The sequence below is a fragment of the Vicugna pacos genome, unplaced genomic scaffold (assembly GCF_048564905.1).
Source record: "Vicugna pacos unplaced genomic scaffold, VicPac4 scaffold_14, whole genome shotgun sequence".
Classification (NCBI taxonomy): Eukaryota; Metazoa; Chordata; class Mammalia; order Artiodactyla; family Camelidae; genus Vicugna; species Vicugna pacos.
In genome coordinates, this window is record NW_027328735.1 from 3,153,905 (window position 1) to 3,166,519 (window position 12,615).

The 12,615-nt window shown below is 44.9% G+C and overlaps 1 long non-coding RNA gene across 1 annotated transcript in view; it reads right to left on the minus strand.

Annotated features, from left to right (window-relative positions):
• Window positions 1–490: 490 nt before the first annotated feature.
• Window positions 491–12,615, minus strand: part of LOC140692605 (uncharacterized) — a 31,386-nt gene continuing 19,261 nt past the window's right edge. The window contains exon 6 of the long non-coding RNA XR_012068166.1: window positions 491–738. This is a non-coding gene — a long non-coding RNA (uncharacterized lncRNA). The remainder of the gene's footprint in view (window positions 739–12,615) is intronic.

A 12,615-nucleotide genomic window follows, 5' to 3' on the forward strand; every position in this document is an offset into this window, starting at 1 on the left:
CCCTCCGTTGCTACAGTGCATACAGATCTGAACAAAAGGAAAGAGGGAAGAACAAAGGCCCATGGGACGCTAGTGGGTAGAATCACATTTACCTTAGGAACCTCTCGTCGGATGCAGCCCCTCCCCCAACACTGACAAGATGCAGCAGCCATTGGGGATGGCAGTTAGCGGTTGGATTCCAGGTGGAATGTTGATGTGTACCGCGAGGCTTCTTGTGGCTGCTGGATCCTAGGTAACCGGGCAGAGTTCTGTGGGTGGATCAGTGCGATGGAGGGGCTGCCGCCCTCTGTGGAGCTTGGCTTAGGTCTTTGGTCCGGGAAGCTGTGTCAGTTCGAGATACTGCTGCTGCCCAAAGACCTGAGTTCACGGGTCAGTTTCCAGAACCTGAAAGGGCAGACAGTGGAAGATCTGCCTGTCTTCAGCTTACTGGAGAGGCTCCGAGGTCCTTTCAGACTTGCCCAGTCCTCTTGAAGTCGACTTTATGGGAGACACGAAGAGAAGCTGGCCGAAAATATGGCTGCACGGATTGAGGAGAGATGCGAACACATTGATGAGAGATGTTCTGCTACAATAGAGAATACTGGCCTGGAGACAGCTGTAGAGGATAGCAGGCTCGAAAGGCATTCATGAGACATATTGAACCTCGCTGATACTAGCAGAAACATACGGAGGGCCACCGTGGACTGGAGGAAGTTCCTCAATTCTCTGCTCCAAGAACGGGTCCAAGATCTCTGACGTCTAAAGAGAAGAGATGGCAGAGATGATAAAAACGCTCATGTTCTTGAAAGAGGTCAGATAATCCACACGACCCAAGGGGCAATTCCAAGCCATTCAGATCAAAGTGCACCAAGCCCAGGTAAGCCCTTTCCCAGGTTTGGGCCTAGCTATCAAGCACTTGCTCTTCCCTCCCCTCCACTCAGGCATCCATTTTGAGGGATCAGTACCTGAGCTGCAATGAAGCCAGTAAGAGAAGAGCAAGCCCCTCCTAGAATCAGAGTTCCTCTAGCTTCATCCTCTGTGAACAACAGGGAACCCCATAAAGGTCAAATACTCTCGTATGAAATAGATAGGAATTGAATACTTAGCTCCCACAAAGAAACGATGGCCTTCCGCTAGATTCAGCAAATGCTGGGTTCATGTCTTCTCTGGGGTGAAGGGAGTGTGGTAAGTGAGGGGAATCTTTGACTGAACTTGAATCTGTATTAGGCCTCCGTTTTTCAAGACAGTCTAGGTACATATTAGAAGTCAGATAGTGAACGGAACTGTAAAAGTCGCCAATGACATGAAAGACACACCTTATGTGGACCGTCTTTCAATTGAGTCAAGCCCCCGGGGGCAATCGATCATGGGGGTGCAGACTTGGTTGCATTCAATTGCTTTACCCAACATGATCGGATGATTAAGCGTTCTCATCACTGATAGAAGAACACCTGGTTCTCAGTAGCCTAGCATAGCTGCAGCAGGCTTCTCATAGCTATAATGCCTCTAGGTTCTCTGGATTCAAATCTAAATGTATATATTTAGTTCGTTTTCTCTTGTATTTTCCTTGAGAGGGATGTTACACCTTGAAATGCCAACATTGACCAGTAGGTGTCTTCGGGAGTAAAGGGCACCACATGCACAAGTGAATCCAAGCTTAGGGGTTATTTCATGTTTCCATTAGTTATTTCATGGTTCCTGTTGGTTTCGGAGGCTTCAACAGTAAAGAGTTGACATGACCCCTTTAACAGTTCGGACTACTAGTTTGCATTCTATCTGTCTATGTTTTCCTTAGAGCTGACAAAATGTTACCAAAATTGACAAGTCTGGCTTCTAGGTCGATTTAGTATGTTTCAGAAACTAACTTCATTTTCGTATAACTCCCAAAACATGTATATAAATTCTATTAAATTTTTAAAGACTGCAAATGAGATATCAACTCAATGTCAAAACTGGAGTCTTCGGACAATCCCTCCCACCACGGCTGTATAGAAACAAAGAGATAAATAAAAAATCACATTTCTGTGAAATGTATCTGGAAAGTGTTGATTCATCGATGCCCAGTTGACAGAGAAGCAGTGCAACCTGCGCTCACTCGCTCCCATGAACACAGCAATGGAAACATCCACTCACCCAGCCCTTGGCACAGGACACTTGCCGAAGAGAGGTCTGTTACTTTCAAAGACAGGATGAGGCCTCAGAACACCTGGAAGCAGGAGAAGGAAAAGCAGGGAATGGATACCAGTGCATGGTCTGAGCCCTGTTGATGGAGCAGTAAAGGTGAAACTCTCTTTAACTTGGACGCACACTCTCAAGCGGACAGGAGACATGGGACTGAAGGTGATGCGCTGAGTGTTAGAAGAGTGCACAGCAGATGCTTGGCTGACAGAACGCAAAGAATCCAGTGCAAAATATCCCCACAGTTGATTCTGAGACCAAGCTCCGAGCTGCCAAATTTGAGGTAGCAGAGGCAGCGTTCAGGGAGGGATAGGGCTACGGATGATGGCACACGCTGAGTCTCAGGGATCTGGAGTGCGTTGTGGGATGTGGTGGGTCCTATCAAGAGAGCAAATCGACCTGCGACCCCAATGAGCAAGCAACCACCCTGGCGCGCGCAGTTGAAATTATCGATCTGTCCCATGGCCACACCCAGTGCATCTGCAGGACCAGAGACCAATTTGGCATTTTGCTAATAGAGCATGTGTGGGGCTGAATCAGAGATATTGTGCATCGGGTCTGAGGGATCCAGGGGGCCTTGGGTTTGAATTCAGAATGAAAAGCCTTAGGATCTGCTACATTCATAACGTGGGCTGTGATTATGGTTTGGTTTGAGGCACAGGATGTGCAACAGCTCTGTGGTTGCCTTCGTGCACCCGTGCCACAAGGATGAGAGGACAAGGAAGTGTGGTCCAAGACCACAGCGTGAGAAGAGGAAGGATGTCCTTCAGTTTATCTCTCAAAAGCGGATGCTACAATTTGGATGGCACCGGCACGGTTCGGCAGCGAGGACACCAAGTTCGGGCTGCGGGATCATTTCAGCAGGCCCTGATGTGTGACATCCATAGATATGCTTCCACTGGTGTTTCTGTAGACAGAGAAGCTCTTGGAAGAACTGGTTTCAGTGGGACATTCCCGTGGCACTCCAAAGCACAAGCGCACTCACACTCTGCTCTTCTGGAAACACTCCAAAATAACATAGAGTAGAATGCAGAGCTGAGAACCTTTAGAAGCTCCATTTCCACCAGAGGAAGTGTCCTGTGCTCTTTCAGATTTGTGAGATAAGCATAATCAAAATGAGGTTATCCTAATCGAAATAGTATGGGGTGTTCATCACAACAAAGGCAACACCAGCAATTGGAGATAGACCAGACAACACACACAGGAACAGAATATGGCATCAATGTCTAGGAGAAATTGTCCTCACAGAAATCTCATGGAATTGCGTCGAGCCAAGTGTCTAAATTTTTCACTTTAAAAAGCCCTAGAAGACTACATTAGATACTTGATATTACGTTATCAGTAGATTTGAAGAAGTACAGTAAAAGAAACAATAAGTACCATTTTCAGTTCCAAAGATATTGAAGGCCCAAAAGATAAGCTTTCAAACAACTAGACTGCAAAACGCTATCCAGACCAAGTGTTGAAAATGGAGGTCAGGAAATCACTGAAGAACAACAGAGTCTCAGAATCACAAAAGGCATAATACCAGGAAAGGGGAAAATAATGTCTGAAGACGAGCCAAAGTATATCAGAAAACTCAATGGATGTGAATATATCAGGGCTAAAATTCAGTCCTTAGCAGACTAGATAATGCAGAGGGACGCGTGAATGACTGTGAACACAGGGGAACAGAAATCCCTCGGTCAGAAGCACACATAGGAAAGCAAGTGCAAACCAATGAGAACATTGGTGTTGAATCCTGGGTTAAGACAGGGCATGAAAAGCTAGAATTCATTAGAGTCCCAGATGGAAAAGCAAGAGATAAAGAAACAAAAAATGTCTGAGAACTTATCTGTAGGAATATCAGACTGAAACTTGCTGAAAGCCAAGAAAGAGTCATCTATGCAAATTCATGAGGTACACAGCGTCCAAAGGAGGTGGAATCCCTATAGACCTACCAGCAGCGGTATGATTCAAATCAACAAAGTTCACGAATATCCCATTGATTTAAAATGCACCTGGAGGAAACGACATAGTCACAATGGAACCTCCAGAGAGGTTTCAGCTGATATCTCGGCAGCAATATTGCAGGACAGGGAGGAGTGCCAGGACATAATTCACATCCTGAATGGGAAAATGCTGCCATCTAGGGTAGCCTATGACACATGACCGCCATTTCTAATAACGGCAAAACTAGAGAATTCCACAGACCGGCAAATCTTAAAAGAATTCAGCAGTTCAAATCTTATCCTACAAAAATGGTTGAGAAATCTACCCTGAATAAAATATCAGCAAGGTGAAGTGGAAAGAAGAGACCTTTATTGGAAATGCAAAAAGAGCATGAGTAGCAAAGAAGAAACAAGAAGAATGCAAGGAGGACATCAAAACCCTAAAGTTGGGAGAGGGAAGCAGGAAATCATTGGTGATTGGAAGCACTATCTTAAGTGAATCAGCTTATATGACTCTCTGAAGCGAACCGAGAAATTCATGGCCTGATGTTTTTGCAAAACTAACGGTATGCAGACCAACAAAGATTCAAACAAACAAACAAACAAGCACCAACTGTGTATGGTTGGCTGACATATACCAAAGGAACCATGATTATTCAAAAGAAAATACTCAAGGTGATGTCAAGGATCATTCAGCACGCATCGACCCAGTATAGCGGCTTGCATGTACTCAACACACTTGTATTTGGAAATCAGAGGCGTGCATTCATATTCGTAAATATTGATTCTTAAGAGCATATCGTGACCTAACCCAAATGCCGATTTGGAAGAAAATAGAGTCCTAGTCCGTGATATAGACTTGCATGTCTTCCAACAGGAAGAATGAATGCCATATTCTTCCCTACGTTGAGAAGAAATGGCATAAGCCTATAACAAAAACAATTAGCTCTGCAATAGTGTACTAAGGGCAAAAAAGACAGACAGCAAAGTGCACATTGGGGTTGGTTTCATTTCTAGGAATTTCAGCCCCCATGAAACAAATGGATCCATGTCCTGAGAGTGCGGGTGTTTCAGCAGAAATCAACCGACGGATATGTGTTCCGGGTGTACGGATATTATAGGAACATAAGTTTCCTTTATTGGGTCTCTGTGTGCTGTGAACTGTTAGAAAGTTTAAAGACGTGTGAAACCATTAACTGAAAATGGACACACTTCCCTCCGTTGGTACTGTGCATACAGATCTGGACCAAAGAAAGAGGGAAGAAGAAAGGCCCATGGGATGCTAGTGGGTAGAATCACATTTACCTTAGGAACCTCTCGTCGGATGCAGCCCCTCCCCCAACACTGACAAGATGCAGCAGCCATTGTGGATGGCAGTTACCTGTTGGATTCCAGGTGGAATATTGTTGTGTACCGTGAGGCTTGTTGTGGCTGGTGGATCCTAGGTAACCGGGCAGAGTTCTGTGGGTGGATCAGTGTGATGGAGGTTCTGCCTCCCTCTGTGGAGCTTGGCTTAACTCTTTGGTCCGGGAAGCTGTGTAAGTTCGAGATACTGTTGCTGCCCTATGGCCTGTGTTCACGGGTCAGTTTCAGAAACTTTAAGAGCAGACAGTGGAAGAAATGCCTGTCATCATCTCACTGGTGATTCTCCGAGGTACTTTCAGAATTGCCCAATCCTTTAGAATTTGACTTTATAGGAGACACGAAGTGAATCTGGCAGAAAAGATATCTGCACGGATTGAGGAGAGATGCGATCTCATTGATGAGATTTGTTCTGCTACAATGAATAATACTGGCATGGAAACAGCTGTAGAGAATACCAAGCTTGGAAGACATTCATGGACATATTGAGCCTCGTTGATACTGTCATTAACATGTGGAATGTGAACGTGCACTTGAGGAAGGTACTTAATTCTCTGCTCCAAGTACGTGTCCAAGATTTCTTCCATCCAAAACATAAGAGAAGATAGAAATGATAGAAGCTCTCATGTTCTTCGAAGATGTCTTGAAATTCCAAACGTTCCACGGGGCATTTACAAACCACTCAGACGACCAAGCACCAAGCCCTGCTAAGCCTTTTCCCAGGGTTGTTCCTTGCTCTCAAGCACTTGCTTTTCCCTCCCCTTCACTCAGTTATACATTTCAGAGAATCAGCCCTTGAACTGCATTGAAGCCAGTAGGAGCACAGGAAGACCCTCCTAGATTCAGAGTTCCTCCACCTTCACATTCTGTGCACAACAGTGAACTCCTCCATGGTCAACTACTCTGGACTAAAATAGGTTGGTTTGAATTCTTAGCTCACACTGTGAAATGATGATCTTCCCCCAGGTTCAGATCATGCTGGGGTTATATGTACTTTGGTGTGAAGGGTGTTTTGTAAGTGAGTGGATTCTTTGCCTGAATTTGAATATTTATTTATCCTCAGTTTTTCAAAACAGTATTTGTAACTATTATAATTCTGTTATTGAAATGAAGTGTAATTGTTGGCATAGATATGTAGTGACACATTTTTTGTGGACCATTTTTCCCTTCAGGCATGTACCGGGCGCAAATATGTGGTTGCCATATTTGTCAGGTTTAATTGTGTTTCTCAACATAATTGGATGATTAAACATTCTCATCTTTCATAGAAGAGCACATGATTCTCAATAGCCTAGCAAAACTTTTGCAGTGTTCTCGTATCTATAATGTCTCTAAGTGCTATTGAAACCAAGCCTATATAAAAATACATTGTTTGGGTTTCTTTGTGCTTTCCTAAATAGTAATGTTGCCCCTTGAATCGCCAACATTGACCAGTATGTGCCATTATTAGGAAAGGGCACCACATGAACAATGGAAACCCATGGTTGTGGTTGTTAATGATTCTAAGAATTATTTCATTGTTTTTCTTAGTGTTGGAAGCACCAAGAGAAAAGTGTTGACCTGCCTCCTTCATGAATTTTGGCTGCTAACTAATATTTTCTGTGTATTTTTCTTATTTGGGTATTTCAAGCTGATACCTAAATATGGCAACTCTGTCTTGTAGTTAGATTTAGTATATTTCTAAAACTATCTTTATTTTGATACACTTCCCATAGTATGTAATTCAATTCTGTTAACTATTTGAAAGTCTGCAATGGAGGTATGTACACATTGTCAGACCTGGAGTCTTCGATCACATCCTTCCACCACTGATATAGAGAAATATTGCTAAACAAGGATCAAGTGTCTGTGAGTTATGTCTAAATTGTGTTAATTTATCCATGCCAAACTGGCAGAGTACCAGTGCAAACTTCGCTCACTCTCTCCCATGTATACAGCAAGATAAACATCCACTCTCCCGGCCCTTGGCTCAGGATCCCTGCTGAATAATGGCCAAACATCTCTTACTTCAAAAGTCAGAAAGAATTCTCACATAACCTGGAAAGAGTAGAAGGCAAAGTAGAGAATGGAAATCAGTGCAGGACCTGACCTTTGGTGAAGGAGCAGTAAAGGGAAACTGTGTTTTACTGGGATGCACACTCTAAAGTGGACAGGTCATTTAAGATGGAAGACGATGCCCTGAGGGTTAAAAGAGTGCATAGTGGACGTTTGATTGACATAACTGAAAGCAATAATCACAAAATTTCTCTGCAATTGATTCCCAGACCAATACTCCATCTGCCAATTTTGAGCTAGGAGTGCCTGTGGAATCTGTGTGTTAAGGGTGTGGCTGATGGCACAAATTTATTCCCAGGGGTTTGGAGATTGTTTTGGGCTGTGGTTGGTACTATCTAGAGAACAGATCTGCCTGGGTCCTCTCTTAATATTAAATCTGCTGGCATATGTGTTGTGGATTAGCTTAGTAACCCAGGGCCTTAGTCACAGCATTTTCACATCCACAGTATAATTGCTCATTTTCTCCATAAAGGAGAAATGGTCTCAATCAGAGCCATCTTTATCTGGTTTCTAGAATCCAGGGCAATTTAGTGTTGAAATAAGATTCTATAGCCAAAAGATCTGCAACTTTCATAGGCAGGATTGAAATTTCTTATTGTCCAGTGCAGAGGTTTTTGAAATGCTCCATGCTTGCCTTTGAGTTCCCATGCCTTATTGACAAGAGTTCTTGGAGCAGAGATCTGATGAAAAATAGGAGAATTTGAAGCCTTTCCATCAACCTTGCCTACCACATGCTAATGCAACTATAGTTGTGGTGCTGACCCAGTACTACACTTAGGACCCAATTGTGGCACTGCAGGATTGTTTCAGCAGTTTCTAATGTGTGACATCATTAAATTTGTTTCCACTTTTGTCTTTGTTTGCAGAGAACCTGAGGGAACCCATTATAAAATTTTGACTTTTCCGTGGCAAGAGTGAGGACGAATGCACTTTCATGAGTGTGTATTGGAAAAATTCCCTCTCCACATATCCAGCCTGCAGCCCAGAAACCATTTGGAAACCTCTATTCCAGCAAAAATTGGTAGTCCCAGCACTGTCAGAGCTATGATAAACATTTAACCAAAATGACACTCTGCTAACTTTACTAGAATAGGTTATATTCACCACAACAAAAACCGCAGTAGCAATCATAGATATAACAGGCAACAGACACAGAAGGAATGCATGGCATCATTACATACCAAAAACAATCCTCACAGCATTAAAACTAAATGTGCACAGAAATGATTTCACTTACAAAAGCCGTTCAACTCTATAATAGATAACTGATAATCCTTAACCCATAGCGATAGAGAGATATAATAAAGTTAAAAGAACTATTCCAAATTTTCAAAAGACAGGAGTCTCCTGAAAGAACATCCAATGTATTAGACCCCCAAAATTTACTAGAACATGACTTGAAAAGGGAGGACATAAAACACTGAAGGAAATCTTGAGTCTATGAATACAAATGCAGGCTAGTATAAATGGAAAGAGAAACACTTTAGATGAGCCAAATATAATCAGAAAACTCAATGGTGAGAATAGCTAAGCTAAAGACAGTCCAAATCGGACTAGATAATGCACAGGAACAAATAAATGACTTAGAAAACAGGATAATCACAATCACTCAGTCAGAACACGACATAGAAAAGCTAGTGAAAAGCAATGCAAGCAATGCAACTGAAACCTGGGATAAGAGAAAACATACCAGTGTATGACTCATAGGGATCCCACATGGAAAAGAATAAAGACAAATGATTTGAAAAGGTATTTGAAGAAATCAGACTGAAATTTTCTTAAACCAAAGATAGAACCGGCTATCTCAACACAGCAAGCACAGAGCGTCCAAGCATAATGAACCCCAGTAGGCCTAGAACAATATGTATTCTAATTTAAATGGCCAAAATTGATAATAAGGAAATGATTCTAAATGCACCAAAATAGAAACAAGTGCATTGCAAGAGAACTTTTTAATGTCTTCAGCTGATTTCTCAACAGATAGATTGGTATTTTTTTCTTCCCTCTTTCCTTTTGTGTTGATCTCTATTCCAAGAACTGATGAAAGGCAGATTCCTTCAGTCTAAACAAGATGAATGGGCAGAGATTCTAAAAGTGTTCAAGTTCTTGGAAGAGGTCATCAGAATCAACACATCTCAAGGGTCTTTTTCAGAGAATACAAGAGACCATGCACCAAGCCCTGTTTATCCTTTTCCCAGGAGTGGGCCAATGTATTAAGACTTGCTGTTCCTTCACACTCAACCAGCCATGCAGGTATAACCTCAGTCTGCTACTGCAGGAGAATTAGAGCCAGGTCCAATTTTACCAATACTGTAGGGAGAACCTGAGCCTGCTACTGCAGGAGAGACAGCACTGTGTCCCATTTCACCAATCTTTCAAGGAGACCCTAAGCCTACTCCTGCTGGAGACTCAGAGCCGAATCACATTCCACCAGCTGTGTAGGAAGACCATCATGCCTTCACTTGCAATGGATCCAGGAATGTGTCCAATTACACTAGCCTTGTAGGGAGACCTTGAGCCTGTTCCTGCAGGAGAAACAGATCTCTGTCGTATTCCACCATCCCTCCAGGAAGATGCAGGGCCTCCTCCTGCAGGAGACTCAGGAATTGGTCCAATTTCACCAGTCCTGCAGGAAGACTCTGAGCCAATTCCTGCAGGAGACCCAGGACTGGGTCCCATTCCATCAATCATGCACTAAGACCTTGAAGTGGGTCCAATTCCACTAGCCTTGCTGGGTGACCCACAAGCCTGATCCTGCAGGAAAATTAGAGATATGTCATATTCCAGAAGCCCTGCAGGAAGACTGAAAGCCTGCTTCTGCAGGAGACCCAGGAATAGGTCCAAATACGCCAGCCTTGCTGGGAGAGCACAAACCTGATCCTGCAGGTGATACACAGTGTGGTACAATTCCAACAGCCCTGCAGGGATATCCTGAGGCCACTTCGGCAGGAAACACATGACTAGGTCACATTCCAATACCCCAGAAGGGAGACCGTGAGCCTGCTACTCCAGGAAACCCAGAACTTCGTCCCATTCCACCAAACCTGCAGTCAAACACTAAGACTGCATCTGCAGAAAACACAGTGCGGGTCACATAACACCAGCCCTGTAGTGAGACTACAAACCTGCTCCTGGGGGAGACCAAGCCATTCACAGAGAATATGAGCCAGCTCCTGCAGAAGAACAAGAGTTGTGTGACATTCTACCAGCTCTGCAGGTAATCCATAGGCTTGCTCCTGCAGGAGACAGACATCCCAGTCCAATTCCATCAGCCTCTCCAGGGAGAACCCCAGCCTCCTCCTGCAGGAGAGCCAGAACTAGATCCCATTCCACCAACCCTGCATGGAAACACTGAGCTTGCTCCTGCAGCATACCCACAGCCAAGTCATATTCAACAAACCCTCCAGGGAGACACTGAGCCTGCAATTGTAAGAGACCCAGGACTGGGACCAATTCCAACAGCTCTCCAGGGAATCCCTCACCTGCTCCCATAGGAGACTAAGAGCCATCAGTTCTGGTGGGGTCCCTGAGCCTGCATCTGCAAAAGAACCACAGGGTGGAGTCACATTCCACCAGCCCTGCAAAGAGAACAGAACCTGCTACTGCAGGAGACACAGGACTATGTCCCATCCCACCAACCTTGCAGGGATACCCTGAGCCTTGGACCAAGTAATGGGACAAATTCTGCTAACCTTCTAGGGAGACCATGAGCTTCTCCTGCAAGAGAACCAGAGATGGGTCATATTACAGTATTCTTCCAGGAAGAACCAAGGCCTGCTCCTGCAGGAGATGCAAGAACAGGCCCAATTCCACCAGCCTGAAGGCAGAGTCCAAATCTGTTCTGGCAGGTGACCTAGAGAAGGGGCCCATTCCACCAGCCCTGCAGGGAGACTCTGAGCCTACTACTACAGGAGACCCAGGAATGGGTCCCACTAAACCAACCCTGAAGGGAGACACAGAATCTACACTTGCAGGAACCACAGAGCCAGGACACATTTCATCAGCCCTGTAGTGACCCCTGAGCTGGGTCCAATTACACTATCCTTGCAAGGAGACTCTGTGCCTACTCCTGAAGCAGAACCAGTGATGGGTCATGTTCCAACAGCCCTGCAGGAAGACCTGGAGCTGCTTCTGCAGAAGACTCAGGACAGGGTCTGATTCCACCATCCCAGCAGTGAGAAAACTAGCCTGCTCCTGCAAGTGACCAAGGTCTGAGTCATATTCAACTAGCCATGCAGGAAGGACATAAGCCTGCTGTTGCAGGAAACTCAGAACCATGTGCCATTCCAGCAACACTGCAAGGAGACTCTGAGCCTGCCCCTGCAGGAAACAGAAACCCAGTCACATTCCACAAGCCCTACAGGGATACCAAAGCCTGTACATGCAGGAGACCCAGGCCTGGGACCAATTCTACCAACCCTGTGGAAAGACCCTGAATCAGCTCTAGCATTAGACTAAGAGCCATGTCACATTCCACCAGCCCTACAGGTAATTTATCAGCCTGCAACCTACACCTTCAAAAGACCCAAGAATTGGACCAATTCCAATGGCACTGCAGGGAGACCATGAGCCATGTCCAATTCCACTAGCCCTTCAGGAAGGCCCCAAGCCTACTCCTGCAGGAGAACCTGAGATTGGTCATGTTGCAACATGAGCCTGCTCCTCCAGGAGACCCAGGACTATGTCCCATCCACCAGCCCTGCAGGGAAACCCTGAGACTGTCCCTTCAGGAGAACCACAACTGGGTCACATTTCACTAGCAATGCAGGGAGACTTAGAGCCTACACCTTCAAGACACCCAAGAATTGGAACAATTCCAGCAGCACTGCAGGGACACCATTAGCCAGGTCCAATTCCACTAGCCCTGCATGTAGACCCCGAGCATGCTCCTGTAAGAGACCCAGCAATGGGTCTCATTCCACAAGTCTTGCAGGGAGAAATTCTGCCTGTTTCTGCAAGAGACCAACAGCTGAGTCACATTTCACCAGCCCTGAAGGGAGACCCCAGTCCTGCACCTGCAAAGGACCTAAGACTGGAACAAAATCGACTAGCCCTGTAGGGGGACCCTGAGCCTGCTTCTGAAAGAGAATCAGAGATGGGTCATATTCCA